We start from the raw sequence: 12,500 nt of genomic DNA on the forward strand, positions 1-12,500 counted from the left end.
AGCTCGATGATGTGATCACTGACTCCTCAGTCGCTTGAAGGAGTCAGTCAGGACGAGGGTATTTTTATTCTTTGAACATTTTTTTTATTTTGCGTGTTAATTTCTTCATTTATTTATTCTAGTTGATTCGGCTATCAGTAATCACAGTTCAGAAAGTAATGGCATAATTTACTTTAAATGGGTTTAGAGCAGATTTATAGCAAATCTGAGTCACTGTGCATAATTAAAGGGGTGGACCGGTAAGCCAGCGGAAGGCCTCGGTCAGATGACCAAAAGCTCCAAAGGCGGGTCATCACATGACTAGGACCTGCGTCAGGAAACACGTCCTGCTTCCTGTCAAATCTTACCTAATAAAGATGTACAGTGGATAGGTGTAAACTTAAGCCTGCAAATATGAGGTTACAATATTACTGTACAATGGTACTACCATAAACATGTTTAACGTCAACATCAACAAATGATAAATTATCTTCCTTACCCACTATGATTACTTTATTTCTTGTGCTTGGAGCGACACACACACCACCTGGCTACAACACTGGTGACACACCACCTGGCTACAACACTGGTGACACACCACCTGGCTACAACACTGGTGACACACCACCTGGCTACAACACTGGTGACACACCACCTGGCTACAACACTGGTGACACACCACCTGGCTACAACACTGGTGACACACCACCTGGCTACAACACTGGTGACACACCACCTGGCTACAACAACACTGGTGACACACCACCTGGCTACAACACTGGTGACACACCACCTGGCTACAACAACACTGGTGACACACCACCTGGCTACAACACTGGTGACACACCACCTGGCTACAACAACACTGGTGACACACCACCTGGCTACAACACTGGTGACACACCACCTGGCTACAAAAACACTGGTGACACACCACCTGGCTACAACACTGGTGACACACTACCTGGCTACAACAACACTGGTGACACACCAGCTGGCTACAACAACACTGGTGACACACCACCTGGCTACAACAACACTGGTGACACACCACCTGGCTACAACACTGGTGACACACTACCTGGCTACAACAACACTGGTGACACACCACCTGGCTACAACAACACTGGTGACACACTACCTGGCTACAACAACACTGGTGACACACCACCTGGCTACAACAACACTGGTGACACCACCTGGCTACAACAACACTGGTGACACCACCTGGCTACAACAACACTGGTGACACACCACCTGGCTACAACAACACTGGTGACACACTACCTGGCTACAACAACACTGGTAACACACTACCTGGCTACAACAACACTGGTGACACACCACCTGGCTACAACAACACTGGTGACACACCACCTGGCTACAACAACACTGGTGACACACCACCTGGCTACAACAACACTGGTGACACACCACCTGGCTACAACACTGGTGACACACCACCTGGCTACAACAACACTGGTGACACACCACCTGGCTACAACACTGGTGACACACCACCTGGTTACAACAACACTGGTGACACACCACCTGGCTACAACAACACTGGTGACACACCACCTGGCTACAAAAACACTGGTGACACACTACCTGGCTACAACAACACTGGTGACACACCACCTGGCTACAACAACACTGGTGACACACCACCTGGCTACAACACTGGTGACACACTACCTGGCTACAACAACACTGGTGACACACCACCTGGCTACAACAACACTGGTGACACACTACCTGGCTACAACAACACTGGTGACACACCACCTGGTTAAACAACACTGGTGACACACCACATGGCTACAACAACGCTGGTGACACACTACCTGGCTACAACAACACTGGTGACACACCACCTGGCTACAACAACACTGGTGACACACTACCTGGCTACAACAACACTGGTGACACACCACCTGGTTACAACAACACTGGTGACACACCACCTGGGTACAACAACACTGGTGACACACTACCTGGCTACAACAACACTGGTGACACACCACCTGGCTACAACAACACTGGTGACACACCACCTGGCTACAACAACACTGGTGACACACCACCTGGCTACAACAACACTGGTGACACACCACCTGGCTACAACAACACTGGTGACACACCACCTGGATACAACAACACTGGTGACACCACCTGGCTACAACAACACTGGTGACACCACCTGGCTACAACAACACTGGTGACACACCACCTGGCTACAACAACACTGGTGACACACCACCTGGCTACAACAACACTGGTGACACACTACCTGGCTACAACAACACTGGTGACACGCCACCTGGCTACAACAACACTGGTAACACACCACCTGGCTACAACAACACTGGTGACACCACCTGGCTACAACAACACTGGTGACACACTACCTGGCTACAACAACACTGGTGACACACCACCTGGCTACAACAACACTGGTGACACCACCTGGCTACAACAACACTGGTGACACACTACCTGGCTACAACAACACTGGTGACACACCACCTGGCTACAACAACACTGGTGACACACTACCTGGCTACAGCAACACTGGTGACACATCACCTGGCTACAACAACACTGGTGACACCACCTGGCTACAACAACACTGGTGACACACCACCTGGCTACAACACTGGTGACACCACCTGGCTACAACAACACTGGTGACACACCACCTGCCTACAACACTGGTGACACACCACCTGGCTACAACAACACTGGTGACACACTACCTGGCTACAACAACACTGGTGACACACCACCTGGTTACAACAACACTGGTGACACACCACCTGGCTACAACAACACTGGTGACACACTACCTGGCTACAACAACACTGGTGACACACCACCTGGCTACAACAACACTGGTGACACACCACCTGGCTACAACAACACTGGTGACACACCACCTGGCTACAACAACACTGGTGACACCACCTGGCTACAACAACACTGGTGACACCACCTGGCTACAACATCACTGGTGACACCACCTGGCTACAACAACACTGGTGACACACCACCTGGCTACAACAACACTGGTGACACACCACCTGACTACAACAACACTGGTGACACACCACCTGGCTACAACAACACTGGTGACACACCACCTGGCTACAACAACACTGGTGACACACTACCTGGCTACAACAACACTGGTGACACGCCACCTGGCTACAACAACACTGGTAACACACCACCTGGCTACAACAACACTGGTGACACCACCTGGCTACAACAACACTGGTGACACACTACCTGGCTACAACACTGGTGACACACCACCTGGCTACAACAACACTGGTGACACCACCTGGCTACAACAACACTGGTGACACACTACCTGGCTACAACAACACTGGTGACACACCACCTGGCTACAACAACACTGGTGACACACTACCTGGCTACAACAACACTTGTGACACACCACCTGGCTACAACAACACTAGTGACACCACCTGGCTACAACAACACTGGTGACACACCACCTGGCTACAACACTGGTGACACCACCTGGCTACAACAACACTGGTGACACACCACCTGCCTACAACACTGGTGACACACCACCTGGCTACAACAACACTGCCGACACACCACCTGGCTACAACACTTGTGACACACTACCTGGCTTCAACAACACTGGTGACACACCACCTGGCTACAACAACACTGGTGACACACCACCTGGCTACAACAACACTGGTGACACACTACCTGGCTACAACAACACTGGTGACACACCACCTGGCTACAACACTGGTGACACGCCACCTGGCTACAACAACACTGGTGACACCACCTGGCTACAACAACACTGGTGACACACCACCTGGCTACAACACTGGTGACACACTACCTGGCTACAACAACACTGGTGACACACCACCTGGCTACAACACTGGTGACACACTACCTGGCTACAACAACACTGGAGACACACCACCTGGCTACAACAACACTGGTGACACACCACCTGGCTACAACAACACTGGTGGCACACTACCTGGCTACAACAACACTTGTGACACACCACCTGGCTACAACAACACTGGTGACACAGCACCTGGCTACAACACTGGTGACACACCACCTGGCTACAACAACACTGGTGACACACCACCTGGCTACAACACTGGTGACACACCACCTGGCTACAACACTGGTGACACACCACCTGGCTACAACACTGGTGACACACCACCTATCTACAACAACACTGGTGACACACCACCTGGCTACAACACTGGTGACACACCACCTATCTACAACAACACTGGTGACACACCACCTGGCTACAACACTGGTGACACACCACCTGGCTACAACAACACTGGTGACACACCACCTGGCTGCAACACTGGTGACACACCACCTGGCTACAACACTGATGACACAGGCTGTCTGAGAATGGTTCTTAAAAGAATAATAATATATCATCCACACATCTATAAAGTGTTTATTTAAAATTAATATGAAATTCATCGATCAAAATCTTTTTCATGATAACATAAAAAATATATTTACAATAGTTCGTCCTAATGGAGAGACAATTGTTATTCCATCTATTTGTCTGTGCAGTTTTTAAATAAAAGTTAAGAAAGAATCAATAATGTAGGCTGGTCTTTTTTTTTTTTAACCTTCCACTGCGTCAGTAAATAAACCATTAATACAAATATCTATTGTCTATCAGAGTGGAATATTGATAAATAAAGAATTTTAATAGTATATTGATCCATAATCAAAACTTGCAGGATAGGGACTAAGAGTTTTGCTAAATTGAAGTTAAATGTGCGCACAGCACTCAGCAGGGAGTTAAATGTGCGCACAGCACTCAGCAGGGAGTGTTAAATGTGCGCACAGCACTCAGCAGGGAGTGTTAAATGTGCGCACAGCACTCAGCAGGGAGTGTTAAATGTGCGCACAGCACTCAGCAGGGAGTGTTAAATGTGCGCACAGCACTCAGCAGGGAGTGTTAAATGTGCGCACAGCACTCAGCAGGGAGTGTTAAATGTGCGCACAGCACTCAGCACTCCCTGCTTGTGGCTCCCCGGGACTCCATAACACAAGGGGAGGACCATAACTATAAAAACTTGGATAATTCACGTGGGACATCTAATTCTTCTTAAGTTCAAGTGCACTATGACTGTGTTTGTCCTCTAACTGAACAATGTGATCAAAAGGGTCAACTGTTACTAATGAGATTTGCTCTAATCTGCAAGAATTTTCTCATCCTATGTGTTCTACTTTATCAATAAATACAGCATCCTCTCTTTTATCTGGCGTTGTTATAATGATATTCTTATCAAATTTCAAACTATGCAATGCGTCATATTTTTCTTTGTATAAGGTTGAAGAAAGTGACATTTTTTTTTAAAACTGTAAGATAAAAAGTTTGGCATGTACGTTAAATCTTCAAGAAGATTATTCCATAAATAACCAGCATCTTTTATAATTGAGCAGTTACGGAGCTTGTGGAACGAGCACTCACAGGAGAGATACTAGATTAAAAAGTTAAGTTGCGTACATTAGTAGTGAATAAAATAACCTCGCTGGTGAAATGTCTTTTTTCTACTTAGAATCCTTGTAGAAACATTAGTAACTTAATCGCTGTCATTATAAAACTCAAAATTTATACCTAAATTTTTAACTCTTGCTTCTAACACAGTTTTCATTCTAGCAGTCTTCGCATTATTTGGCTTGAAAAGTCTGCAGAAGAGACAAGAATAATCAATAACAGATACCAAATTCTTAAACTTTTCTTCAGTAGATAGATAATGGACGAACCTAAAGTATATACGCAGTTTCTGGGAAGGCTAAATTAAACGATCTTCATCGGGCGATGCCCTCTTGGCCCACTCACGTGTTGCATTGTTTACAATGACTCAGGACCTACGTCATCACCAACAGCTCACAGCAAGTCGCGAGAGAAACTGTCAGGACAGGTAGCAACCAGTAATAAGCCGCGAGACAAAATGTCAGAAGGGGTTCCCCGCCAATAACTAGCCGTGAGGGATACTGCCAGGAGAGGCGTCAACCAATTGCATTCCTTATCGCTAGTCTGTAACGACCAACGTCACGGAGAATCGACCAATAATATATTTTCCAGGCTGATGTCGTGACAGGAAATAATCGGAATTTTTGTGCTGGTTGCTTAGCAGCTCAAGTCATGCAATCCTCTGATGCCACCAGAGTCCCATGTTTAGTTAAAATGCATTTGTAGGGCTTAATAAACATTTTAATGAAGTATTGCAATTGTATTTCTGAACCACTTTAAAAGACAAATGGTTTATCACTGGAACGTATTAGGCCACAAAGCCACTAAACCCTCACAAGCTCAGGACCTTCACCTCTCCTCAGCAAACTTAGGAGTTCTAACTACACTCCCTAAAAAGCCCATGAATTGAAAATCAGGTCATTTAGAACAACTAAAATCTGAGATTAATTGATTGAAGCATTATGAATATATCCTCGAGAGATTAAACTCAACACCTTACACACATTCCCATATGCTGGAACTCTGTCCACTCAGACATCATGAAAATTTGAGACCAGTCAGCAGAAGTATTGTGAGGATATCCTAAAGTCTCTGTAAGAGTCCCAGGAACTGTAGTTCAATACTCTCAAGAAGCCCAGGATTTGGAATTCAGCCCTGTCAGTTATAACTAAAATTTGAAACAAGTCGAATGAAGCTTTGGATAGATTTTTCCAAAACTTCCTTACAGGCTCAGGAGCTGTTTTTTCAAAAAATATGAAGCTGTACAGTCCTTGTGGCTTAGCGCTTCTTTTTGATTATAATAATAATAATAATAATAATAAAATATGAAGAGAGCGAGAAGCTGGAACTCAACACAAATACCACGAAATTGTAAAACTAACTAGACAAGGCATTGCCAATTTATCTTCAAGTCAATTTAAGGGTCCAGGAGCTGTAAGAGGTTCAGAAGCTGGAACTCGGCCATGCCAATCATGATTAATATTTAAGATGAAGCGGAGAAGATATAGTGAAAATATTATTCATCACTGAAGATTTGACCTTTAGCACAGGATTCTCACGCAGCCTGACGACCCCCACACTAACATGAAATGTCAGATGCTGCCAGAGGAAGGAACACGAGGATTGATGGTTTATATAGATGTTAGTCTCTCTGCTGTTGTGCTGAAACTAATAAAACGATCTTGACGATCTTGACGATTTTTCTCCCGAGAATGGAGGATGCAATAAAGGAGTCGCTCAAAAAAAATTATTAACAAAAACTTCAATTAAGTTTAATTTTCTACATTTGTGTGTAGTTCACACATTGTGGTCAGGGGGTCGATTCCCTGGTACGGGTGGAAACATTAGGACGTGTTTCCTTATGATACCTGTTGTCCATGTTCGCCCATCAGTAAAATAGGTACCTGGGTGTTTGTCGACTGGTGTGGGTCGCATCCTGGGACAAAATTAACCTAATTTGCCCGAAATGCTCTGTATAACAATCGACTTTCTATATAGTAGTGTGTCATTGATGTCAGCTATGGTCGTAGACGCTGTGCATGTACTTGTAGAAATAAGGATTATTATTATTTATTATTATTATTATTATTATTATTATTATTATTATTATTATTATAAATAACTAAAGGAAATTATGCAAAAAAATGCAGACTAAAGGAGTCATAATTTCGTTCAAATATTCAGCTCTTTTTGTAATTTAACAAAAAAAATATTTGAAGATGAAAATTATTTGGAAAATTAACAAAAAAAATAAATTATCACCACATAATATTTAACGAATGTTAATTTTACGTTTATCAGACTGTTCAACTGCCTCCCAGCATACATAAGGGGGATTACCAATAGACCCCTGGCTGTCTTCAAGCAGGCACTGGACAAGCACCTAAAGTCGGTACCTGACCAGCCGGGCTGTGGCTCGTACGTTGGATTGCGTACTGTCAGCAGTAACAGCCTGATAAATTAGACACATGTGCAACTCTTGGGTATCTTTATTGAGGAAACGTTTCGCCACACAGTGGCTTCATCAGTCCATACAAAGGAGAATCTTGAAGAACAGGAGGAGAATGAGGTAATCTGTCCCTCAACCTTGAGTCGATGTGGTCAGTCCATCAATCTTGATGGACTGACCACATCGACTCAAGGTTGAGGGACTGATTACCTCATTCTCCTCCTGTTCTTCAAGATTCTCCTTTGTATGGACTGATGAAGCCACTGTGTGGCGAAACGTTTCCTCAATAAAGATACCCAAGAGTTGCACATGTGTCTAATTTATCAACATGTCGGTTCTCTGAACCATTCATCTACAAAGTAACAGCCTGGTTGATCAGGCTCTGATCCACCATGAGGCCTGGTCACAGACCGGGCCGCGGGGGCGATGACCCCAGGAACTCTCTCCAGGTAAACTCCAGGTACTGTTCTGTCGACTTTCATCCTTTCTTAGGTGATCGTCTCTGAGAACCTGACAGCTGGGAGCTCACACAGGGACGTGTCTTACTGAAACAACTTTATTATTCTGCAAACATTTTTATTCACAATGTACCACTACTAATAAATTTCACTTTATGAACCATAACGTATCAAAAAAAAAACTAGGGGGATTATCTGTATATGCAAAAGGTAAGAATTTCAGTCCTGGCTTTGAAAATGTATAAATCTGTAGTGGAGGGAAGGCGGGGTAGGGGTCGGCCTAGGAAAGGTTGTAGGGAGAGGGTAAAGGAGGTTTTGTGTGCGAGAGGCTTGGACTTCCAGCAAGCGTGCGTGAGCGTGTCAGATAGGAGCGAATGGAGACAAATGGCTTTTAGGACTTGACGTGCTGTTGGAGTGTGAGCAAGGTAACATTCATGAAGGGATTCAGGGAAATCGGCAGACCGGACTTGAGTCCTGGAGATGGGAAGTACAGTGTCTGCACCCTGAAGGAGGGGTGTTAATGTTGCAGTTTAAAAACTGTAGTGTAAGCATGCCTCTGGCAAGACAGTGATGGAGTGAATGATGGTGAAAGTTTTTCTTTTTCGGGTCACCCTGCCTTGGTGGAAACGGCCGATGTGTTAATAAAAAAAAAAGAATTTCAGTCTTCTTACCTCATGTTCTTTTAGCTGTGTGTGTTGAAATCCTCGCTCTCTACGTCAGGGCCGCAGACGACGTTCAAGTTGGCCAACACTGGGTTACATTAACTAATACTGCCAGTACATGGAGGTGTCGCGTGACCGTGACTGAAAAAGGGACCAGAAGTATAGCTGCTTCGTGTAGACGCTGTCAGAGGCACTGTCAATCTTCTCCAACCAGCCAAATGTGTACCACAAGCCTGGATGAAGGTGTATGTGATCTATAAAGACAGATCATCACGTTATATTTCTATGCTTCGTCACTACTGATACTTATTTTGCACACCAAAATCACTCATTAATAAAGCAAAAGAATCAGAAGCCTGTATAACACTCCTATGAAGAGCAGGAGTTGATAACTAAAACATGTACAGCACATAAGTTACGGAATGGAAATATAAACACAAATGCAGTATAATGTGATCCTTTATTGACAACGTTTCACCCACACAGTGGGCTTTCTCAAGTCACACACGGATCTACCTGGGGTTGGAAGGTACGAGAGTATTTATAGTCATGTTGAGGTCAGGTGGAGAATGCTGCAGCTGATGATCTACCGGGTGGGGTTATAGAGTCTTGGGTAGCTTGGCAGGGGTATTGGACAAGTTTTGAGTAGACCTTCTGCAGTGTTCTATGTTCTTATGTGGGATAGCGATGAAGAAGTTTCTTGGCGAGTGGTTCAACTATGTTATAGAAGCCATTGTCCTGGTTGAAATTGTTGGTTGTAGAGATGAGCGATGATTCCAGGATTCTTCTGTATTGAGTGTTGTCTTCTGTGGCTATAAGTCTTGAGTTTCTGTAGTTAACTAAATGGTTGTGTGAATTGCGATGTTGTACACAGGCATTCCTTGTATCGTCAGTCCTGCTTGCATATTGGTGTTCTGAAATACGTGTTTGGAGGTCTCTTGATGTTTCGTCCACATATAATTTGTTGCAGTCATTACAAGGGATTATGTATACCCCTGCAGAGGATGGAGGCTTGTCCTGTCTACTACTGGTGATGTCCTTGATGGTCGTGGTTGTGGAGGTAGATACTTGGAATGATGTTTTGGCAAAGATGTTGGAAACATGTTTGGCAATGGAGTTGGTTGGGAGGACTATGTATCTCTTCTCGGCAGTGTCTTCTCTGGGTGTGTTGAAGATGTTTAATGCCCGCCGTCCGCAGTCTCTGATGAAGTGACGAGGATAGTGGAGTTTAGAAAATACTTGTTCAATTATAGTGCATAAGTTACTTATGCGTTTCCCGTCAGAGGCAGTTTGTTTACTTCCAGCGTCTTCAGTACAGAAGTCGCCTCTGTGTTGTGTCGAAGAGGCCTGCTGAATAAGTGAAACATCTTGTCAATAAAGATTCTCAGGTTTTACACATGTGTCTTACGCATCGATGCCAATAATGAAATACATAGGCTTAATAAGTACACTTAGAGACGACTCAACGAGTGTAAAGGGTCCAAGACTCTTTAACACCCTCCCTTTAAAATCACCCTTTAAAATCCTCGAGTAAGGGTCTGACCCGCTGTGCTGTGGCGCAAATATCGGACTGTGGACCGCTAGCACCAAAAGCCTGATTGATCAGGCCAGCAACCAGGAGGTCTGGTCTGAGAACGGGTCGTGGGGGCGATGACCCCCCGAAATTATCTTCATGCAACCTCTAGGCAAGACTATTAACATCTAGCCACCTTTGCTATTAACAATATTTGTATGTGTTATATAACAACAATAGTAAAAGCAACATGCATAAAACACCACTAGCTAACACAACTGAAACAATGTGAAAACAACAGAGATCAATGAAAGAAGAAACAAAATGCAAATAAAAACAAGGGCAAAAACAAACAACGGCTAAAATGTTAATAACAAAAAAGAAAAACTCAAAATAAATAACAGAATAAAGAACAATGACGATAAGAATAACAAAAATATCAACACTAATGATAATAATAATAATAATAATAATAATAATAATAATAATAATAATAATAATATAATAATAATAATAATAATAATAATAATAATAATAATAATAATAATAATAATAATAATAATAACACCAACTCTATTAAGAACTGCGAAAGAGTAATTCCACCAAATACTGGTATGATAACGTTAATACGTGATAATATTTCAAGGGGTGGATGGGTAAGCTAGTGGAAGGCCTCAGTCAAACGACCAAAAGCTCCAGCGGCGGGTCATCATATGATTAAGACCCGCGTCAGGAAACACTTATCCTGTTTCCTGACGAATCTTGCTTATTCCAATAAAAAAAATGGAAATAAAAATATAAGCAGTAATAAAGATTACAATAATGATAGTTATGGTACTGCTAATTTATAATAAACAATTACAATAATATTAACAATAATGCTAAATCATGTTTAATAATTTGGAAGTTAGTTTAATATCTTTATTATGCACCCCATACCCATCCTGTGGGCGGTAGTCAAAAGATTACAGAGGTACATAATGGGTCCAGGGACTGGGTCTCAAAGTTTTGATAGTTTTGGAAGGTGGAGAGATTTCTCACCCGGGAAGCGTTGACGACATTTGTTGTCAGGTGTGACTCAGCCGTCGGTGGTGGAGGCAGGGGTGAGGTGGAGGGGGAAGAGGGATGTCCTAGGTGGTTTTGGGTAGGGGGTGGTGTCTGGAAGTTGGTGGTGATGAACGGAGGGGGCGGGGGAAGAAGCGGGCGTCCAGGGAGGGGCGTCGGGGGAGGGAGGGGAGAGACCTTGAGACACTTGTCCTTGTACATAACTGTAACGCTCCAGCCGCTCTCTCTCTCTTTCACTCTTTTTTTTTACACAGGGTTTGACAAGGTTAGGTTAAGGATCCCTAGCTTTATTGACAAGCTATTTACAGGTTAAGGATTGATAACTTTATTGACAAGCTAAGAGCTGTTACCTACATCAGCTCATTTGAAAGCATTTTTGGTGTTATGAAACATACAAGTAGGGAACAGGATGAAGTTGGAGCCATCTGTGGGCCAGCATTTTCATCTGATCAACTGACTTTATCTCGTTGACATCATAATACTGTACGAATGTGTTCCATACTCGATTCATCCTGGGAATAAATGATCTCAGATGAAGTGATATTCTGGAGAAGGGTACAGCCAGAGTGAAATTGCTGCTTTCTGCCCGTCTTGTGGTATAGAAACTTGCCTCACGCTGTCCTCGAAGTGGATCCAAGTGTGGTACTTTTACGATATTGGCCTTGTACATAACAGTAAGGCCACCCACATCCCTCCTGTGTTGAAGGCCCTGCTGAAATGACAGATCTATCCAGGATTGGTCCAGGCGAGAGATGAGACGATTTGCTTTGTTCTCTACTTTGTCAAGCAGTCTCTCTCTCTCTCTCTCTCATATATATATATATATATATATATATATATA

Source organism: Cherax quadricarinatus, chromosome 10, assembly GCF_038502225.1.
Source record: "Cherax quadricarinatus isolate ZL_2023a chromosome 10, ASM3850222v1, whole genome shotgun sequence".
In the NCBI taxonomy this organism is placed as follows: Eukaryota; Metazoa; Arthropoda; class Malacostraca; order Decapoda; family Parastacidae; genus Cherax; species Cherax quadricarinatus.